The 10,291-nt window shown below is 37.5% G+C and overlaps 1 pseudogene across 1 annotated transcript in view; it reads left to right on the top strand.

Annotated features, from left to right (window-relative positions):
- The first annotated feature begins 2,689 nt into the window (after positions 1-2,689).
- Positions 2,690-10,291, top strand: part of LOC143228853 (uncharacterized) — a 42,181-nt pseudogene continuing 34,579 nt past the window's right edge. Inside the window, exon 1 of the transcript XR_013015480.1 lies at positions 2,690-3,059. The product of XR_013015480.1 is annotated as an uncharacterized LOC143228853 (transcript). The remainder of the gene's footprint in view (positions 3,060-10,291) is intronic.

Below are 10,291 nucleotides of genomic sequence, written 5' to 3'. Positions count from 1 at the left end.
CGTTTTCAAACTGTTGTTTGTCTTTTGGCTTGAATATAACTATTTCTTGTTCAACTAAGTAGTGATGACAGACAACGACTTGTGAGGTCTACCTTAGGATTACAGGATTGTACCCAACATCTCAGAGGGGGATGCTGGGGAGTTGGGGGGATGGGTGCGAATATTTTCGAGAAAAGGGGGGCCTATCCCTCTACACAAAGAATTTAAGTCGCCGTTGCTTGAATGAACTTTATAATGCGAAATATTCAAAACTTACAAAGCAAAAATACGGATGAGTTTAATTCACCTAACAACAATGAACTGCACACTTGTAAACGTCTCGTGTAAGCCTTTTTCACATAAAAAGACTAAAAAACAGTGGCCCTTTTACCCTTTGTTTTTCGAAAATATTAGGGTGCTCATTGGACCTTCCCCCCGTCACCCTGCAAGTTACGTACATTCGTTATGTTTCTGTAGGCTTGTATGTAGAAAATTACATGTAATAACCTTCTGTCGTAGCTTGTTCACTGTGGAGTGACTTGGATTCGGGTGTGACCTAGTCTCGTTACTTGGTCACACTCTCTCAAGCAAGATCACTGAAAGTGTGTGTGTGTGAGTTTTCTTATAGCGAAGCCACGTCGGGCTATCTGCTGTGTCCACCGAGGGGAATCAAACCATTGATTTTAGCGTTGTAAATCCGAAGACTTAACGCTATCCCAGCGGGGAACGTTGAAAGTATATATATATATATATAATTAGACATCTTACAGTATGAAATCATGATGTTTAAGGGCCTGGCATGGCCAGGTGGTTGAGGTACTCGACTTGTAATCTGAGAGTCGAGGGTTCGAATCCTCGTCATACCAAACATGCTCGCCCTTTCAACCGTGGTGCATTGTAATGTGACGGTCAACCCCACTATTCGTTGGTAAAAGAGTAGCACAAGAGTTGGCGGTGTGTGATGACGACTACCTGCCTAGTCTTACACTGCAAAATTAGGGACGGCTAGCGGAGATAGTCCTCATGTAGCTTTGTGCGAAATTCAAACCATGATGTTTATAAAGTGAGACTTCCTAGCACAGCCATGTGTATCACCACACACACACACACACACACAGCTTGTAGTAATATTCGCACGTGCATTTAATTTCAAGCGACGACCAAGTTAAAATCAAACAACAACAAGTGAAAATTCTCATGATCTTTAGTTTAATTTGGTTGAAAGGAAAACGATTGTTAGATTATTATTGTGTAAATAACTGTGTATTATATTAAGAACTTATGAAAGAATATAAAGAATCTGTTATTCTATGCAAATCAAACTACCTTGCACATATTCAACACTAGGGCTCGCCAGAGGGCCTTAGGTCAGTACTCTGTCATAACAACTGTGATGGTGTGAACTAGATACAAATAAGTAGACTGTAATTATTCGAGACATTTACGAATCAGACTTTTGGGGAAGGGATTATATTAATACGATATTGGTTATTTTAATTTTTAAACTCGTAATTTATATTTATTATATTATTTTTTTCTATCGTTCTGGATAATTAATTATTTACCAAGATTAGCCTTCCTGCAATGATAGGAAAGCGCGTGGACAAAGTTTTGGAATAATAATAAAAAAAAAAAAACACTAAAGGACCTTATGTTTGTTTGTTCGTTCTAGAGTAAAGCCACAGTGAGCTATCTGTTGTGTTTACCTCGAGGAATCGAACCCCAGATTTTAGCGTCCCAAGTACATAAACTTACTGCTGCCCTATCGGGGACAAAGCAGAATTGAAAACTGTTTCTAATTAAGCACAAAGCTACACAATGTGTTATATGTGCTCTGCCCACTACGGGTATCGAAACGTGGTTTCTGGCGTTGTAAGTCTGCAGATATACCGCTGTGCTACTGAGGAGGGAAGACAAGGAAAACTGTTCTGTGGAATTTGATTTGTAAATACATATAGACTTTTAAGGCGTCGAGTCGTAAGTAAACAGTGTTAAAATACGATATAAATGAAATTAAGCTTGGTAATGCGCTTGTTCTCTAATTATTTATAGTATTATTAGCCCAAGAATAATTTAAAGTTGAAAATTTTGACTGAGAACATGATAATAAAATAAAATTTTATAGAAAATGATGCTTTGTGTGAACTCTTTTTTGCGCGAGTTACCTTTGGTATTATAATCAGTACGTGTGATTTCGGAATAAAACAAACAATACATTAATGAGAATAGTCCATTTATTAACACAAGAAGGTGCAGGATAATACGGTGTGATTATTGTGCCACTGTGTGAAAACAACGTTGCATTTGTTTTTTGTTTGTTTTTATTATTTTTGCCAAACATGCTCGCCCTTTCAGCCGTGGGGACGTTATAATGTTACGGTCAATCCCACTATTCGTTGGTAAAAGAATAGTCCAAGAGTTGGCGGTGGGTGGTGGTGACTAGCTGCCTTCCCTCTAGTCTTCCACTGCTAAATTAGGGAAGGCTAGCGCAGATAGCCCTCGAGTAGCTTTGTGCGAAATTCAAAAACAAACAAAATATTATTTCTGAATTTTTTTTCCGTAAATCACAAATGCCACGTTTTAAGTTTTTCCACGTGATTCCAAGATTGTTTCTGGATGTTACGTGTCCATTGTAGTTGTACTCTAATCCTCCGAAGGTAAACTGGTGAGGGCCTCTGGATCCGATTAAAAACTGTCGTATCCTTGGGTGGCTGCGCACTTGGACAGGCAGTTTCCCATGCAACGTTTCTCTCCTGACCGCATTCCTTCCCTGTAACAATCCGCCTATGAAAACAGGTTCAGAATCTGCATACCTGCCCTGACAGGCCTGGAAGGAGAAGGCCAACTGTATGCGTTATATTTTTATTCGACTGGGTAGATTGCCAATCTTCCTGTCTCTTTGATAACTGTTCAGAGTACCTCTTTCAGTTCTACGAAAATATTTGCTTTTTAGGACACACGAGGCTTAACAAGCATTTGTGGTTTAACCGTTTAAGTATTTTCAGACACCGATAAACATCGAGCGGAATTTTTAAAGGAAAAAAAAACAAACACAACCTCAAACTATCCCGGCATGGCAGGTAAGTCATTACCACGTCATAGATAAATTTAAAGAATAAAATTTCTGTTTTATTTTTTTAACGGTTTTATTCTTGGAACAGTAAAAAAAAGTTCTCAAAGCAGAGAGATTGACAAAGGGTAAAGCGTGATAAAAATTTAGTTTGAAAAAATTACTCTCGTTCACTGACTTCAGAACGAAATCAACTGGACTTGTTCATATTGATTTTTTACCTGTTCTGTTTTTATATATGTTTAAGCTTATTGTAACAAGATATAGATATGTATGTTTTAGAATTTATTTAATACAGTCTTTGATATCTACATGCTTTGATAAAATAACGTGCTGTGTCGTTGGTAATAGTCCTGACCTGGATTAATAAAATCTTTGGACCATTGTAAAGAGTAAGAATGTGTAAGTATGGAAATTTAGGCCTGAGGATAAAGTTTACAATTCATTTTTTGTCTTCTATTATGGACATTATTTACTGGCTTGAAGAAGCAAATATATTCGGTTGAACGTCCGCAAATTGCAGTCTCATTAGGCGTTCGTAGTTTTGTTATAAAAAAACATCTTTTGTTTCTTTGTTTGTTTTGTGCAACTCACTATTACAGGACGAGAACATTTTAAATATTTATATAGACATTGGTCGTTATTTTAAATATTTATATAGACATAGGTCGTTATTTTAAATATTTATATAGACATAGGTCGTTATTTTAAATATTTATATAGACATAGGTCGTCATTTTAAATATTTATATAGACACAGGTCGTTATTTTAAATATTTATATAGACACAGGTCGTTATTTTAAATATTTATATAGACATAGGTCGTTATTTTCTCTGTGAAGGTAAAATTGGAAAGAAACGTAATTGAATTATATTGATATATGTATGTATGTATACGATTTAATAGCACACAAAAAAATAGTTAAGAGTAAACAGTTGAGATGGGAATTTGTTTTTATATGCACTTAGCATGTAACAAAGCAACCTGGCCCGGCATGGCCAGGTGGTTAAGGTGCTCGACTCGTAATCTGAGGGTCGCGGGTTCGAATCCCCATAACTCCACACATGTTTGCCCTTTCGGCCGTGAGAGCGTTATAATGTGACGGTCAATCCCAAACGAGTAGCCCAATAGTTGGCAGTGGGTAGTGATGACTAGCTGACATAACCTTCGTGTAGCTCTGGGCAAAATTCAAAACAAACAAACCAAACGTGAGGGGAAAGTGGTCCAAATATGAGGAATTACAAGAATTCATTGTAACTTCCCTTTGTACAGAGTGAATATTTCTAGGTGTAGTGTACTAAAGCATGGGCCTAAATCCACGTACATTAAAGGGTCTTTGGAAAGTTTTTCGAAATGGCTAAGACTGATCCAACTGTCTTGTGCACAAGCTTGTTACAATGGAAATGATAGCGTTATGTTCTACTACCTAACCACGATCACTAAATGGAGCACTATTATTGATGGGGAGGGGGAGATAACCCAGGGGTTGACGGGACTCGAAACATTATTCTCAAAAAACGCAACTACTTCTCAGGATTTGGAAAATGAAAAAAAAAAATCAATTTTGTTAAAATTTTAAATTATCAGAGATACGAGGTTAGCCGAAAATTATAATGGAATATAATCTGTTGTTGTTTTTTTTAACAAGGTCAAAGTAAAAAAAAATACCGATAAATGTTTGTACATTATTTAGAATGTGATCGGCCTTTCACCTCCTTTATGGCAAAAAAAAAAATCTCTATATTTTGTTCTGGTTTGATAGTATCACCATGGTATGTGTAACTTTTGATTCGTTAAGTTGGATCTCAGTACCACGTCCATCTGAGGAGTCCTCCGCTGGTACAGTAGTAAGTCTACGGATTTAAAATGATAAAATGAGGGGTTCGATTCCCCTCGGTGGACTCGGCAGACAGCCCAATGTGGCTTTGCTATAAGAAAACAAACAAACAAAATATCTGAGGACGCGCAATTCTAAAATCTGGGGTTTAGTTCCTCACAGTGAACAGAGTAGATAGACAGCTCGATGTGGTTTTGCTACGAAAACAAAAACCCACAAAAAACGAACAAATCCAGTTCCAGATTATCTTGGGAACTTTTAAGTAACAGGCACAGCCATTTTTATGCTCTAATAATAATTCGTTTTGTAATAACTCTTTAGGTAGATACCGAGAGTTTGTATCCAACTAATACCTTTATAATTCAGAGCTTAGTAAAAAGCGGGGTTTTAAGTGTCTGTCTATCAAAACAAAATACGGAAGTTTTCACATTTGAACATGTGTACTGTTTTAATATATATTACATTACGTAATTGAATATTCGTGGTGCTTCAAGAATGTTTAGTTATAGAGTGCAAAAACAGACAAACAAACAAAATCAATACCTCATCGTTTGTTTGCAAAGCTGTTCTCATAAACTACAAACAAAATACTCAGAACAGCAGCCATGTGATGTGATAAGTTATATAAATATTTTATGTACATATGAGTGAAAGTTCGTTTGTTTTTTTTTAATTTCGCGCAAGCTACATGAGGGCTATCTGCGCTATCCGTCCCTAATTTAGCAGAGAGAAAGCAACTAGTCATTACTATCCATTGCCAACTCTTAGGTTACTCTTAAATTGACCTTACTTTATTACACCTTCATAGCTGAAAGGGCGAGAATGTTTGATGTGACGGGGATTCGAACCCGCGACCCTCAAATTGTGAGTCGAGCGTCCTAACAACTAGGCCTAGATGAGTGAAAGCAGAGAGCGTATTGTAATGTGTCAACCGCAATATACCTGTTGTGTTTGATGTCATATATTTAGTATTAACGATAAGAAAGAAGCAGTGTTTGAGTTTGGTTTTTTAGATAAACCTAATTCACTCTGCTCAGTATTCTTCATGAAGCCATAGCTTCATGGTCATTTGGTCAGTTAGTTAAATTTTAAGCACAAAATCTATCTGTGCTCTGCCCACTGCGGAAACGAAACCCCTATTTTTAAAGTTACAAGTTCCCAAGCTTACCGCTAAGCTTTATGATTTGATTTAAGCATTGAATAGCTTCTTAAATGTGTTTAACATAAATTCCTTTCTGTGTTGTACCTATTGCTGGAATCGAATCCCTAATTTTACCGTTTCAAGTTCCCGACCTTATCGGTAAGCCACACGATTTAGTTTAAACACTAAATAACACTTTGTGTACTCGATTATTTAGGTTACTACTGCTAGTTTAGTGCTTGTAACGAGTTGAAAAGATTGATTTATTAGTTTGTAATAACGAACAAAGCTACACGTGCTTCAACTATTCAGTTTCTAGCGTTGTAAGACCGCAGACATACCGTTGTGCTAATGGGTGGCGGGTTTGAAAGAAAATTATTCAATAGAATGCTGTGTGTCTGTATGACCCAGCTTCTAAGTTTAATTTCAGACATACATTTAGAATAAATTCAATAGTACTATTAGTAACCACTAGTTGCGCTTCCATCGTCCACTTCCAAACACACAAAATCCTCGATGTTTAGCTTCCAAAATAATTGTAGATTAGTTATTAGAGGAAAAAGTGTTTCATGTGTTCGGTTTTTGTTTGTCAAACAGCGAAACTGTTTGTTTTACGCACAATAATTTTTTTTGTCTCTTTGTTTTACAGCAAAGTGTATTTGGCTGTGCCCGTTGTGGGTGATCGAACCCTGTATTTTTGCGTTGTATGCTCGTAAACTTATCGCTGTCTCACCGTGGGAACGGTACTTTTTTTCAATTCCATACAGTAAATTTCTAGCTTTTAATTTGTTTAAAAGTGACATCACTTCCGGTATGAAAGACGTATAATAAAACGACCGTGAAAGTGTGTCGAATTAACTTGTACTAAAAAGTATCCTTAATGCACCTAGATTCGTGACAATCAGTTTGAAACATCGAAGAGAAATACTTGAAATAGTGGACAATACCGAATAGATAACTTGATATTACCGGTCGGTCACGAACAACATTGCGATGTTGAGTAGCGTCACGGGCAGGGAATAATAAAAAAAACAACCAGTGTGAAACATCACATATCATTTTTGATGACCTTTAACGAAGTTTCAGAACAAAATATACAACACAAGATTAAACTAATGATCTGGGAAGAAAAAGGAAATTCTAAACCGTAATAATCTGCTCAGCTATTCTTTACTGAACGTAGACAAGTTATATTTGTTCTGATTTATTTGTAGTTAAAGGAGAAAACAGCTGTGCTAATTATTTAAAAGCGAAGGAATAACAGTGGGTGATTTTTATCTACTAATATAGTTGCTAGGACTAATTAATGACAGTAAGTTGTTCTGAGTAGGGTATAGAACATATTGGTTATACAACTAAACAAAGTTGTTAAGGTACTGTTGGTAGTTATATAACACTAGGGTTAATGTCAGAACTTACTATTCCGGGATGTTATTGTTGGTAGGTTATTACAGTACCCTAGTTAATGCCAGAACTTAACAGTATTGGCAGTTTAAGTAGTATTCTAGTGTTAGAATTTAATACTAATGATACTTTATTATTGGCAGGTTGTATAACACGTTGGTTAATGTCAAAACGTAACATTATCGGGTATTATTGTAGGCATGGTTAGTGCCAGAACTTGACACTAGAGGCAGGATGTGCAAATACAGTATCTTCGGTTAATGTTAGAACGTAACACTAATGGCACATTATTATTGTCTGGTTGTACAACACAATATCTAGAATGTCTCTCTTTCATTAGATTATAGGGTCCGGCATAGCCAGGCGGATTAAGGCGTGCACTCGTAATCTGAGGGTCGCGGGTTCGCATCCCCGTCGCGCAAAACATGCTAGCCCTTTCAGCCGTGGGGGCGTTATAATGTGACGGTCAATCCCATTATTCTTTGATAAAAGAGTAGCCCAAGAGTTGGCGGTGGGTGGTGATGACTAGCTGCCTTCCCTTAGTCTTACACTGCTAAATTAGGGACGGCTAACACAGATAGCTCTCGAGTAGCTTTGTGCGAAATTCAAAACACCAAACAAACACTAGATTATGTTGACACTCTGGAAGAATTTGAAGTCGCATTTCTGTTTCTTATTTAGTTTTAAGCAGTATCTATATTTCTCGAGTTAAAAGTTGTAGAAATAATCCATTGAGTTTTAATAAAGTGTGATGATTTTGTAATAGCTCATGCAAAACAGACCCATTTGATCTCCAGGTTATTATACTGAGCAAGAATGGACACTTTTCCTAAACCTTTTACCGGATTTTTGCTGAATGCTTCGAGAGTACCATCCTTTTATAGTGTTTTGAAACAGTACTAAGATAAAGTGAGCTTGGTTAATTGGGCCAGTGTTTTTCGATCCATTTTTTGCACTCGACTTGTCAGTGTTGTGAATACTGCTCTGTATATCTAGCGACCTATAACACGTCTGTTTGTTGACTAGACAAAATAGTAAAAATAACAAGTACCCATTAATCGTGGATAAGTTTTGCCACAGAAGTGGACCGTTAGTTATATTCATGTTAAAACAAAGAGGGCTAATGACGCTTTGTAAGAGCTATCTGCACGTGATCCTTATGCAGTGTGGTGACGCTTTGGTGCGACACGTTTGTCAACTGTGCGTGTGTTGCATTGCAGTTGCCACCACAAAAAGATTTATGACTGGTGAGGAGTATGGCAACCATTTCATGAGCGGAATTTGGAACCATAATTTATTTAATTTTCATGGGGGGGGGCATAAAATCAGAGTTGATTATTGTGAATGCCCTGTCCTCTATATACTACACCCCCATACACTAAAAACGGGGGAGAGGGCATATGCCAGCCTGCCGTAATACTTGCCCGTAAGAGGAAGGCTGTGGGAAGATAGGAATATGATTTATGATAAAGACAAAACATTATGAACTTACACAGCAATTCAATTGGAGCAACGCCCTCATACGCAAAGTGAAGGTTATAATTCGGTTTATTTGTTTGTTTTTGAATTTCGCACAAAACTACTCAAGGGCTATCTGTGCTAGCCTTCCCTAATTTAGCAGTGTAAGACTAGAGGAAAGGCAGCTAGTCATCACCACCCACCGCAACTGTTGGGCTATTCTTTTACCAACGAATAGTGGGATTTATTGTAGCATTATAACGCTCCCACGGCTGAAAGGGCGAGCATGTTTGGTGCGATCGGGATTCGAACGTTATAATTCGGGGAAAAAAATAGTCCTTACGACTTAAAAAGGTCATTGTGTTATAGATGGCCATATTTCCTGATTCATTTAGCAAAATAATAAGTAAGGATTTGAACAGATAATACACCACAAGCTAAAACGTTTAAAAGTCACTTCCTGAAATCAGTGGCTATTTTAGTGAGAAAATTGGCGGACATTTAAGGTAACGGAGGTTTCATTCCATCACGCACCCCACTAGTACAGCGGTAAGTCTCCGGATTTACAACGCTAAAATCGGTGGTTTGATTCCCATTAGTGCGCTCAGCGGATAGCCCGATATGGCTTTGCTATAAGAAGAAAAACGCACACGCTCATTCCATCACATACTTGTTAAGTCCTCAGATGTAACTCAAGAAAACAAACAAACTATTGTACTTCTGATCTCCTTAAACATGGATTTGTAAACTGTTGTTACGCAGTTGAAGGTGTTGTGTGGTAGGTTTTCCAAGGTTCATGGTTCTTCGTAAAACTTATGGCAATGGGCATTGTAGTGTAGATGGAGGAAATATGGAGACACCAGAAAGTGCTATCAGTCCTTAATATAATCAGTAGAACTGAAATATTAATTTTAATGAATACCCGTATTGTTTCACAAAGCAATTCCAGAAAAAAATTCAAATATACTTGATGACGTGAAACCCACTTTGTTAACCTGAAGATGACCTAGGAAGTTCGAAACGTTGTTCTCTGTTTATCAGTAAAAGTGTTAATACCCATACCAGCCGTCCTGAGATACAAATTAAAATATAGTCTCACTCCTACGATGTATTATTCTTACTTACTATGTCATATGCTAAAATGTTTAGGTGTGGAAAAAGATTGTTTGTTTTGAATTTTGCGCAAAGCCACACGAGGGCTATCTGCTAGTCATCGCCACCCACCGCCAACTCTTGGGCTACTCTTTTACCAACGAATAGTGGGATTGACCGTCACATTATAACGCCCCCACGGCTGAAAGGGCGAGCATGTTTGGTGTGACGGAGACTCGAACCCGCTCCCATTACGAGTCGAGTGCCTTATCCACCTGGCCGTGCCGGGCCGAAAGAAAAAGAAAAAT

Source organism: Tachypleus tridentatus, chromosome 10, assembly GCF_004210375.1.
Source record: "Tachypleus tridentatus isolate NWPU-2018 chromosome 10, ASM421037v1, whole genome shotgun sequence".
NCBI classification, from domain to species: Eukaryota; Metazoa; Arthropoda; class Merostomata; order Xiphosura; family Limulidae; genus Tachypleus; species Tachypleus tridentatus.
This window is presented reverse-complemented; position numbering and strand designations above follow the sequence as displayed.